This window comes from Triticum dicoccoides, chromosome 2B (assembly GCF_002162155.2).
Source record: "Triticum dicoccoides isolate Atlit2015 ecotype Zavitan chromosome 2B, WEW_v2.0, whole genome shotgun sequence".
Taxonomy (NCBI): Eukaryota; Viridiplantae; Streptophyta; class Magnoliopsida; order Poales; family Poaceae; genus Triticum; species Triticum dicoccoides.
In genome coordinates this window covers 512,555,802-512,569,220 of record NC_041383.1, presented here as the reverse complement: position 1 = coordinate 512,569,220, position 13,419 = coordinate 512,555,802, and positions in this window count along the sequence as shown.

Sequence of the window (13,419 nt, the reverse complement as noted above, 5' to 3'; positions counted from 1 at the left end):
TCTGTGCTCCCTCCCTCTCTTCCCCGAACGCTCCCCCCCTCCTCTGTTTTCCACCCCGACGAGAGCCACCGCGGCCACCGCCTTCCCCTCGCCTCTCCGACGCGCCCCGAGCTCCGCCGTGATGTTCCCGTCCCTACCACGGAGCCACAAGACGCCGGACGCCCTGGAGCGCCGCCATCGACGCCATCTTCTTCCTCTGCACCGACGGCCGTCGTCGCTTGATTCGCCGGCCACAGAGCGTCCCCGGCCTCGCCCTCGCGCTCGTTGGACTCGCGGTGAGCCACTGAACCGTTCCCCTCTTCTTCCCATGCCGTTGGGCCGCTCTAGCCATTGCTTCCGCCGGACCCGAGAGCTCGCCGCTGCCGTGCCTCGTCACCACCGTGGCTGAAGCCGTTGCAGCTCGAAGCCGAGCACACCACCGCACTCAACACGTCTCCAGGAGCCCGTAGCCGCCACTAGCTTCCCCTCCCGTGCCCCCGAACGCCAACTCCGACCTCGCCCGAGCTCCGGCCGCCGCCTCGGGCTCCACTCCGGCGAGCTCCGGCCTCCCCAGCTCATCCCACATGCTCCACTGGATACGGACGATGACGGGCTACGCCCCGGTGGTCTCCGCGCGCTTTTTCGCCGCCTGTAGCCCATTCCGGCGAAGCACCGCCGCGCGGTTTGGTCGTCGCCGCCGAACTCCGGCGAGGCTGACGTGGCGGCTTATTTAGCGCTAATCCCCACCATTAGCCACCCCACCAGCCGCTGACAGTGGGCCCTAGAGCCAAGTCAACCCTGGTCAGTGCGGGTTTGACCCAGGGTTAACCCCAGTGTCACTGACGTGTGGCCCCCACACGTCAGGTTTGACCTGGTCAGCCCTGCTGATGCCTCTGTGACGTCACGCTGACGCAATAATTGTTTTTCTGGATTTAAAATAAATCAGAAAATTTCAGAAAATGCCCTAAACTTCAATAATTCATAGAAAATTAACCGTAACTCCAAATTAAATAATTTATATATGAAAAATTATCAGAAAAATTCAAGGAATCCATCTGTACCATTTTCATGCATGTTAGAACAACTTATAGCTGCTGTTTAGCACAAATCAATTAAATGGCATTTGAATAATCACATATGGAGTTTAAATTTGAATCTTGTATTCAAACCAACTTCATTTAATCTGGTTTTAGTTGCATTAGCCCAACACACATTCATTTTGCCATGTCATGGTCATGCATCATATTGTGCATTGCATTGATTGTGTTCCCTTCTGTGTTGCCGGTATTTGTCCCCTCTCGATAGACGTGATACCGATGATGTGATCGTTGACACTGATGAAGACTCAATGTTATCTTCAGAAGTGCCAGGCAAGCAAAACCCCCTTGTTCATTCCGATACAATCCAACTCTCTCGCTCCTGCTCTCTTTTACTGCATTAGGACAACACCGATTCATCTGTTACTTGCTGCGGTAGCTGAACCCCTTTGTCCTTTGCATGACCTGTCATTGCCACAGTAAATAGATGAAACCCACTAGCATGAGTAGGAGTTGTTTGAGCCCTGATGTGCCTACTCATTCATGTTTGTTTGTCATGCCTGCTATTGCTTAGAGTTGAGTCAGGTCTGATTCATCGGGGATGAATCAGAGGCGTGTGAACATGTCCTACTGTGTGTGAGCTAAGTGTGTGAACACGATTTGGTAAAGGTAGCAGTGAGAGGCCATGTAGGAGTACATGGTGGGTTGTCTCATTGCAGCCGTCCTCAGGAACTGAGTTCTGTGTTTGTGATCCATGATTCAGCTACTACCACGCATTGGGCCCGAAACCAATGGACCCTCTCGGCTTCTTAATCACCCTTGTCCTCTGTCCAGGAGTTGCAAGTAGTTTCTGGTGTTTGTAGTATGCTGGAGGCCGTGGGCAGCGCTGACCGTAGGGGTGGGCTGTGATGCGGTAGGCACGTGGCACGGTGTACCGGGCGCCCGTTTGGTGTCTCGGGAACCCTGTTCACATCGTTTGGGGCTGTGAGCGAAACTCCGGCCGGATCTCCTCATGGATGGAACCCGAATAGGCGATAAACCTGGACTAGAGACTTGAGTGTTTAGGCAGGCCGTGGCCGACACCCACGTTGGGCTTCCGCTTGAAGGTTGCCGAGTACATGTCGTGTAAACGGCGGTAAGTGGTGAGAGCGTGTCTGAAGAAGTACACCCCTGCAGGGTTAACCTAATCTATTCGAATAGCCGTGTCCACGGAAAAGGACCTCTGGGTTGCTTATATCAGTTCATAGACAAGTGAAAGTGGATACTCTAAAATACGCAAGATAAGCGTGAGTGCTATGGATGGCGTTCTCGTAGGGAGACGGGAGCGGATCCATAGTGGTGTATTGATATGGTGAATATGTGGACTCGTGTGCGCCACCTCAAAAAAGTTACTCGCAGTCGTAGTTCAGGATAGCCACCGAGTCAAAGCTGGCTTGCTGCAGTTAAACCCCACCATCCCTTTGTTGATAATGATGCATATGTAGATAGTTCTGATGTAAGTCTTGCTGGGTACATTTGTACTCACGTTTGCCTATTTTATGTTTTTGCAGAGAGACTTCAGTCTCACTAGTATTTCCGCGTGGTCTTCGACGTTTAGCTTGTTACCTCAGCTACGATCTTGTGCCCTCGGCAGGATCTGATAGATAGTCAGGCTTCTCAGCCTTTTTCATTTATAGATGTCTGTACCCAGACATGATAGCTTCCGCTTGTGCTTTGATTGATATGCTCTGATTGTTGGGTCATGAGACCCATGTTTGTAATATCTCGCTCCTCGGAGCCTATTGAATAGATTACTTGAGTCATAGAGTCATGTTGTGATGCCATGTTGTATTTGCACATATCGAGCATATTGTGTGTATGTTATTGAAATGCTTGGTATGTGTGGGATCTGACCATCTAGTTGTTTATCTTTAGTAGCCTCTCTTACGGGGAAATGTCTCCTAGTGTTTCCACCGAGCCATGGTAGCTTGCTACTGCTCCGGAACACTTAGGCTGGCCGGCATGTGTCCTTCTTCGTTCCTGTGTCTGTCCCTTCGGGGAAATGTCACGCATTGAGTACCGGAGTCCTGTTAGCCCGCTACAGCCCGGTTTACCGGAGTCCTGCTAGCCCAGTGCTACAGCCCGGACCCACTTGCTGATGACCGACACGTTCGATGCTGGGTCATGGATGCCTGTCCCTGTAAGTCTGTGCCACTTTGGGTTTACGACTAGCCATGTCAGCCCGGGCTCTTTATCATATGGATGCTAGCGACACTATCATATACGTGAGCCAAAATGCGCAAACGGTCCCGGGCAAAGGTAAGGCGACACCCGTGGGGATACCGTGCGTGAGGCCGCAAAGTGATATGAGGTGTTACCGGCTAGATCGATGTGACATTGAGTCGGGGTCCTGACAATGGACCATAAGTATGCTCCCGCGTGGAGCACATGTGTTCTTCAAGCGTGGCACAAATGTGCTTCACATGAGAGCTATGATACGTCTCCAACGTATCTATAATTTTTAAATGTTCCATGCTGTTATATTATCATTTTTGGATGTTTTACAATCATTTTATAGTTATTTTATATTTTTTTGGTACTAACCTATTGACATAGTGCCCAGTGCCAGTTACTGTTTTCTGCATATTTTTTACATCGCAGGAAATCAATATCAAACGAAGTCCACACGCAATGCAACTTCTGGAGGATTTTTTTTGGGCCAGAAGAAAGCCAATGGGCCAAGGAAGCACCCGAGGGGCTGCTCGAGGAGAGCAGCACCCTCCTGGCGTGCCCTGGTGGGTTGTGCCCACCTCGGGTGCCCCCCCGAACCGCCTCTTTGGTCTATAAAACCAAATATTCCAGAAACCCTAGGGAGTTGACGAAATATTGATCCAACCGCCGCAGAGTCCAGAACCACCAGATCCAATCTAGACACCTTCATGGAGGCGTTCACCACTTCCATTGGTGCCTCTCCTATGATGCGTGAGTAGTTCTTTGTAGACCTACGGGTCCGTAGTTGGTAGCTAGATGGCTTCCCCTCTCTCTCTTGATTATGAATACAATGGTATCTTGGAGATCCATATGATGTAAGTCTTTTGGCGGTGTGTTTGTTGGGATCCGATGAACTTTGAGTTTATGATCAGATCTATATTTTTATCCATGAAAGTTATTTGATTCTTCTTTGATCTCTTATATGCATGATTGCTTATAGCCTCGTATTTCTTCTCCAATATTTGGGTTTTGTTTGGCCAACTTGATCTATTTATCTTGCAATGGGAATAGGTGCTTTGTAGTGGGTTCGATCTTATGGTGCTTGATCCCAGTGACACAAGGGGAACCAACACGTATGTATCGTTGCTACTAAGGATAACAAGATGAGATCTATATTTGCTGCAATAGATCAACGGATCTCGTCTACATCATGTCATCGTTCTTATTGCATTACTCTGTTTTCTCATGAACTTAATACACTAGATGCATGCTGGATAGTGGTCGATGTGTGGAGTAATAGTAGTAGATGCAGGCAGGAGTCGGTCTACTAATCTTGGACGTGATGCCTATATAATGATCATTGCCTGGATATCGTCATGATTATTTGAAATTCTATCAATTGCCCAACAGTAATTGTCTTCCCACCATTTGCTATTTTTCTCGAGAGAAGCCACTAGTGAAACCTACGGCCCCCGGGTCTCTTTTCATCATAGTTGCCTTTGCGATCTATTTTCTCTTGTATTTATTTTCAGATCTATTAAACCAAAAATACAAAAATACCTAGCTGCAATTTATTTGTTCCGTGATCTATTTATCCTATCTGCCACTTTTTACCTCATGTTATTTGCCTACTTGAGGTGCCATACCAGAAAGGGATTGACAACCCCTTTAACACGTCGGGTAGCGAGTATTTGTTATTTGTGTGTAGGTGCTGTTTACGTGGTGTGAGGAGGTTCTCCTACTGGTTTGATAACCTTGGTCTCATCACTGAGGGAAATACCTACCGTTTCTATACTGCATCATCCCTTCCTCTTTGGGGAAATACCGACGTTGTTCTAGCAGACATCAAAAGGAATTTCTAGCGCCGTTGCCGGGGAGGATCTTCAACATCAACCAGGTTCCTAATCACAAATCTCATCTCCTCACAATTTACATTATTTTCCATTTGCCTCTCGTTTTCCTCTTCCCCACTTCACAAAAAATTTGCAGTTTTATTCGCCCTCTTTTTCGTTCGCCGTTTTCTCGTCAGATCTGTTTTTGAGTGCAATCTTGTTGTGTAGTCATCATGACACAGGAGAACACCAAGTTGTGTGATTTCTCAAATACCAATAACAATGATTTTATTAGCACTCCCATTGCTCCTCCTGCCACTAGTGTGGAGTCTTGTGATATTAATACTGCTTTGTTGAATCTTGTCATGAAAGATCAATTTGCCGGTACTCCTAATGAGGATGCCGCGTCCCATCTTAACACATTCGTGGAATTATGCGATATGCAAAAGAAAAAAGATGTGGACAATGATGTTGTGAAGTTGAAATTATTTCCGTTTTCTTTGTGAGATCGCGCAAAAAATTGGTTTTCTTCTTTCCCTCGCAATAGTATTGATTGTTGGAACAAGTGCAAAGATGCTTTTATCACTAAGTATTTTCCGCCCGCAAAGATTATTTCCCTTAGAACCCAAATCATGAATTTCAAGCAACTTGAACATGAGCATGTTGCACAATCTTGGGAAAGGATGAAATTGATGCTAAGGAATTGCCCAACTCATGGGCTAAATCTTTCGATGATCATACAAAAAATTTATGCGGGATTGAATTTTGTTTCTCATAATCTTTTAGATTCCACCACGGGGGGTACTTTTATGGAAATTACTTTGGGTGAATCTACTAAATTGGTACACAATATTATGGCAAATTATTTGCAATGGTACACCGAAAGATCTAGTAAAAAAGTCAATTCGGTAGAAGAAATAAATTCTTTGAGTGAAAAAGTTGATGCACTTATGAAGTTGGTTGCTAATAAAAACGCTCCTATTGATTTTAATGGCGTGCCTTTTTCTACTTTGATTGAGCAAAATAGTGATGCCATAGATGTGAATTTTGTCTCGCGAAATAATTTCAACAACAATGCTTATAGAGGTAATTTTAATCCTAGGCCTTTTCCTAGTAATTCCTCTGATAACTATGGTAATTTCTATGGTAATCGCACCTACAATAATAATATAAACACCTATGAACTTGAGAACAATATTAAGGAATTTATCAATATGCAAAAAGCTTTCAACACTTCGATAGAAGAAAAGTTAAATAAATTGATGATTTATCTAGAAGTGTTGATAGATTTTTTCAGGATGTAGAAACTCTCAAGATGAAAAATTTTGTGCCTAAAGTTGAAGAATCAATTAAAGCTCTTTATGTTTCTATGGATGAAAGTAAGAAAAGAACCTCTATGCTTAGGGCTAAAAAAGAATTTTTAGGAAAAGCGTTTTCTAGTGATTACTATCATAAAAGTGATGAAGATCTTAAAGTGATCGGTGTTTCTTCTATTGATTCTTTGTTTAGTAAATTTAATATTGATGAAAATGGGACTAGAGAAGAGTCAACTTTAGTTAGAAGGCGTCCCTATGATTCGGAGGGTGAAAATCTTGTTGAAAAAATTGATAAAAGTGGGTTTGAAGAGGTCACGACTTTAACTAGTGATGTGCCCACTATTTTGGATTAAAAGACTTTAATTATGATAGTTGCTCTTTGATTGATTGTATTTCTTTGTTGTAATCCATGATAAATTCATCCCATGCTTATGAACAAAATAAAGCTTTTACTAAACATATTGTTGATGCTATGATGAAAGTTTTTGAAGAAAAGTTGGAATCAGAAGTTTCAATTCATAGAAAATTACATGATGAATGGGAACCTACTATCAAAGTCAAGATTAAAAATTATGAGTGTTTTTCTTTATGTGACTTGGGTGCTAGTGTTTCTACTATTCTGAAATCTCTATGCGATGTGCTTGGTCTTACCTATGTTGAAGAATGCTCTTTAAATTTGCACTTAGTGGATTCTACTATAAAAAAGCCTATGGGAAGAATTGATGATGTTATTATTCTTGCAAATAGGAATTATGTGCCCATATATTTTATTGTTCTTGATATTGATTGCAATCTGTCTTGTCCAATTATTCTTGGTAGACCATTTTTGCGTACTATTGGTGCCATGATTGATATGAAAGAAGGCAATATTAAATTTCAATTTCCACAAAGGAAGGAAATGGAACACTTCCCTAGAACAAGAATTAGGCAACCATATGAATCAATCATGAGGGCATCTTATGGATCTAGAACCAAAGATGACAACACTTAGATCCTACGCGTTATACCTAGCTAGGGCCGTAAAACGATATCGCTTGTTGGGAGGCAAGCCAATGAATAAAATTGATTTTTACTTTTTTCTTTCTGTTCTTGAGTGTTAGCAAAATTATGCTACTATTATGATTGTGTTTTTTGTGTTTTAAGTAGTGTTTGTGCCAAGCAATGCCTTTGGGAAGACTTGAGCGAAAGTTCAATTGATCTTGCTGAAAAACAGAAACTTTTGCACTCACGAGATTCGTTGTCATTTTTTACAGAAGAGTGATTTTAAGTTGATTGTTTTTGGAGAGGATTAATAGAAAAATTCCCCACGTCCACAATTTATTTCATAATTTTTGGAGTTACAGAAGTATTCTAAATTTTCAGATTGCTACAGACTGTTCTGTTTTTGACACATTCTGTTTTCTTTGTGTTGTGTGCTTGTTTTGATGATTCTATGGTTTTATTTGATGCGTTTTGCCATAGAAAAGTTGGAATACAGTAGATATAATGCAAAAACAAAATAAGAATAGGTTTCCTACAGTACTTATAGTAGTGGTTTGGTTTCTTATACTAATGGATCTCACGAATGTTTTGTTTGAGTTTTGTGTGATTGAAGTTTTCAAGTTTTGGGTTATCTTACGATGGATGAAGGAATAAGGATAAGCAAAAGGCTAAGCTTGGGGATGCCCGAGGCACCCCAAGATAATATTCAAATAATTAGCAAGCAACTAAGCTTGGGGATGCCCCCGAGTGGCATCCCCGCTTTCTTCTAACGACCATCGATATTTTACTTGTAACTATATTTTTATTCATCACATAATATGAGTTTTGCTTGGAATGTCTTGTATGATATGAGTCTTTGCTTGTTTTGCTTTGTGTTTTAAGTGTTGAATCCTTGCTGGACACACCCTTTTTAGAGAGCCAAAAATTATGCTATGCTTGCTCCTATGCTTCACTTAAATTTTTAGAGCCATGGACTTGCTCTAGTACTTCACTTATATCTTTTTGAGCACGGTGTGCTTTATTAGTTTTGAAGAAATGCTCTCATGCTTCACTTATATTTATTTGGGAGTTAGTATTTTTTTTTAGAAATTCTCTCTTGCTTCACTTAGATTATTTTGAGAAAAAAAAATTATGCTCATGATCTTCACTTATATTTGTTTGAGCTTATCAAAAGCAACATATGAAAATAGTCCCTAAGTGATATATATCCAAGGAGGATATAATAAAAACTTTCATGAATATCATTGGACAAAATAAACTTGATTCTTAGTAATGGTTTTGAGGTATGACGATACGATATGTGAGTCATGTTGATGAGTAATTGTGCTTTAGTAAGAATATTGATGTTAAGGTTTGTGATTCCCTATGCAAGCATGAAAGTCAATAGTTATGCAATGAAATTTATATCCTACTTACGATGCATTATTCGGTGTTACTTATGCTTAATGCTTGGGTACGAGATTTTTCGATTTTTGGTTGGTCGTTTCTCAATCTTTTTGCTAGCCTTCATTTTGCACTAAGTATGATCACTACTTGTGCATCCAAAACCCTTTAAACCAGTTTTGCCTTATGAGTCCACTATACCTACCTAGATGCGGTATTTCCATGTCGTTCTAAGAAAATTTGCATGTGCCATCTCTAATGTTCAAAATAAATTTCTCTTTTGTGTGCTCTACTACTCGCGAGGCGGTAAAGGGTAGCCAATATTTTCCATGCTAGATGTGTTATTCTCACGATGAGTGTTTATTCACTTATCATTGCACGAGAGTACGGCAAAGGTACTAGGGATGCCAAGTCCCGAAATGAATAATGAATTTACTTTATGTTGTCAAATAATAAATTCCTTGTAAAGTGTTGGTATGGAGGGCACCCGTGGATACGATTAGCCATGGAAAGTGAAAGTAATGGTGGAAAGAGGAATAAACTTTATTTTCTGTTTGGGAACCGCCTATGATGTATCTAGCATGGAAAGTGTTGGGATGCTCCAAGTTGTTCTCATTGGTAGGAAAAGTATGCCTCTCGAAAATAATTTTATCTCTCAATTTAAGCTTTGAGCTCTGGCACCTCTACAAATCACTACTTCCCTCTGCGAAGGGCCTTTCTTTTACTTATTCAATTTTTATTTTGAATTTGAGTCTCCATCTTCTCTTATAAAGCACCAACTAAGGGGCACGATGATCGTATTTGAGCATTGGGTGTAGCTAATATTCGAGTGTGTTTCATGAATGGATTAATGATTGAGCATGATGGGCTAGGGATAACTTGCTTTAGTGTTGATATTTTGAAAGACATGGTTGCTTGTTGGTATGCTTGAGTATTAAAGTCTTCATGTCGAAACTAGACTTGCTTTGAATCATATAAAAGTCCATATGTCCATGCTATAAAGAAAAGAATGTGATGAACATGTTAGGCAACATTCCACCTCAAAAATTCTGTTTTATCATTTACCTACTCGAGGACGAGCATGAATTCAGCTTGGGGATGCTGATACGTATCCAATGTATTTATAATTTTTTATTGTTCCATGCTATTATATTATCATTCTGGGATGTTTACAATCATTTTATAGTCATTTTATATCATTTTTGGTACTAATCAATTGACATAGTGCCCAGTGTCAGTTGCTGTTTTCTGCATGTTTTTTACATCACAGGAAATCAATATCAAACGGAGTCCAAACGCAACACAACTACTGGAGGTTTTTTTGGGCCAGAAGAAGGCCAATGGGCCAAGGAAGCACCTGAGGGCCTGCCCGAGGGGAGCAGCACCCACCAGGGCGCGCCAGGAGGCCCAGGCGCGCCCTGGTGGGTTGTGCCCACCTCGGATGCTCCCCGAACCACCTCTTTGCTCTATAAATACCCAAATATTACAGAAACCATAGGGGAGTCGACGAAATATTGTTTCAGCTGCCGCAGAGTCCAGAACCACCAGATGAGTAGTTCTTTGTAGACCTACGGGTCCGTAGTTAGTAGCTAGATGCCTTCCTCTCTCTCTCTCTTGATTATCAATACAATGGTCTCGTGGAGATCCATATGATGTAAGTCTTTTGGCGGTGTGTTTGCTGGGATCCGATGAACTTTGAGTTTATGATCAGATCTATGCACTACTGCAAGATGCTGCTAACACGACACTATGATTAGAGACCCTTCGAGAAACTGTGTGCGATGCAATAATCGCAAACGGTGGTGTCAGAGAACCATAAAAAATGTCCAAAACATTTGTGATGACGGATGCATCAAACACAATTCAGATTTTAGTTGCGTGTGCGATGAAGGGCATACGGTTGATCCAGCAGAACAGTTTGCGATGAGGAAGAACAACAGAAACGGGCAGCCATATCAATGTGTGTGCGATATTCGGCATACAGTTCCCTCCGATGAACTGTGTGCTACTAGGGAATGCAACAGAAACGGTTAGCTAGATCAAGGTGTGTGTGATATACGACATATGGTTCACTCGGACAAACTGTTTTCGATTAGACAAGAGAATGGAAACGGTTCATCTTAACAAGATGTGTGTGATATGCGGCATTTGCGATCAGCCAAAAGAACACAAACGATTCATGTAAACCAGATGTGTGTGATACACAGCAAACAGCCCACTCGGATGAACTGTTTGGGATGAGAATTATAACACAGACGGTTACTATAGTAAGTTCGTGTGTGATTCTGTTCGTACAAATTTTTTTGAAAAAAATGCAAACTAGTTGCTTGTGGTGGCTAGGAGTATCGCACACGATGCGTCTACGAGTACTCGTGTGCGATAATTAGTAAGTTACACATAATGAACGGCCGCAAGGGTGATATGCTGATCATGGAGTCCGAGAAGACCGTCGTCGGAAGGCCGCCGACTCTGCTTTTTAGCCTATATTTTATTATAACTGTATGCATAAGTAGGTCATGAGTGTTTTGTGCCATGCCGCATGTGGCATTTTAAATTATCCTGAATATGTAAGACAATTATTAACTGTTGCCATTGTAAATTTACCTCAACAACGAGCAGAGCCTGCACAGGGACGCCATGGACCCGCAAAAAAAGCAGGTACACCACGGCGAGCAACCACGTGGTCAACCTTCTGGCACCCCATGGGAGACGCGACGACGCACCATAGGACATGATGGTGATATCATGGCCATGTGTGATAGTGGGCAGACACGTACACGTACATCCGAGAATAAGGGCCCACGTCCCGGGCTTCCAATGCGTGGCATACGGTTGATCCAAAAGAACTGTTTGTGATGAGATAGAACAAAAAAAACGGGGCTTTGTGGGCCCAGAACCAAAAATAAAATTTTACTTTGTTTCTCCTCACATTGCAGATTACAATGCAATAAGTAATTGCAAATTTGTTCACACAGATCAAACTAATATGTGTTTACACCGATCAAACTAATATGTATTCACACTTAGCACCCAGCTATAAAAACTACCCACTCAAAAATTACTTCACAGTTCCTCTCCTCATCACCTAGAAAACTGGTCTTTCCTGTCAAGTCATTCCGCCATGACCAGTAGGAGGAGTTTTGGGTGGGCATATAACCAGGCAGCAAATACCAAGGCCGCGGAAGCACTAGAGAGATCCCACCGCGAAGCGGCAGCTGCAGCAGAGATGTCCCGGCGCGCCGTGGAGCCCTCGAACGAGATCTCACGGGCATGCGAGGGCTCTCACAAGCGCACTCGCCGCATCGGCGATCGCGACAAGCTGGCGTTGCTAAAGTCCTTGGACGGCGATGACGACATTCTCGTTGGCCTCACTAAGCAGCAGGAGCTGGTCGATGGCTTGAAGAAGCTGCTCGAGATCAGCGATGCCTCGGTTGACAAGGCGAACGGCCTCGTCGAGCAACTCATGGGTGACAATGCGAAGCTCCTCAAGGTGCTCACTGAGAAGGAGGAGGAGGCCGCTGGCTGGAAGATGCTGCATGAGCAGAGCAGTGCCTCGAGGATGATGCTGACAGCAGTCGTCCAGGAACTAATGGGTGACTTGAGGAAGATCCAGATCGAGCGCGAGTAGGAGGTGGAGGAATCCGTGGCTGCTTTCAAGCAAAGCCGTGAGGAAATGAGGAAGGAGCTGGAGGATGTCATCGCCTGGTGATCCATCGAATAGTAGATACAGTAGCGATATAGATCGTTGTCTACGGTTTCCTTCTTCTCTTGCCCCCATGTCTTACGACCTTTGCCGCATGTGGCATTTAAAATTATCCGGAATATGTAAGACAATTATTATCTGCGCCATTGTAAATTTGTCGTCGTACTATCTGTTGTTTGTCGTTGTATTATCAGATGTCCTATGTGGCAATTTAAATTAGGCCGGAATACGAGTTGAAAACACGGACAAAGCAAATGTTGCCATGGGATCACAACCAAACACCCTCCGTCCACCCCTAAAAAAACCCCGTCCAGGCGCTTTAATTAACCCATTAATGGCGAAGTTTTGAGCGAGGCGGGCTGCGTCTGGTGCATGGAGGTCAAAGAGCTCGCTTCCTGGTGAGCATGAGCGGCCTTGCTGCTCGCACGTGTCCCGTCGAGCCTGCAAGGTGGACAGGATGCACGCGTCGCGTCGAGCCTGCACGGCGGACTGCTCGCACGTGTCCCGTCGAGCCTACACGGCAGACTTCTCGCGCTCGTCCCGTCTAATTGAACAACTGCACGCATGCCATTGAGTATGGTTAAATATTGACACGGTTCATATGATACAACCGTTTGTGATATTAACGTGTCAGCTTATTGTTTCAAAAAGGACTTCATTGGCTACTAATGTGTGCGCCTCTTCTCAAACTTGACGATTTTTTTACCACGGCATATATGTGCCATGTCATAAAACCATGCCAAGTTTCATGTATTTTGGGTGAGTTTTTGATTTACTAGGATTTAAAAACCGAGATTCTCAATGTTTCATGACGACCACAAGTTTGTAATTCATTCCCATTCCTTAAATGAGACCTAAACATGCACCCAATGACACATGTACGATTTCCCACCCATTCTGTGCTTGTAGTTCAAATTTGAATTATGGACTACATTAATGCATAGAAAACTCAATTAGTAATATATACAATGGCCAAACGAACCCTAAACATCCACCCC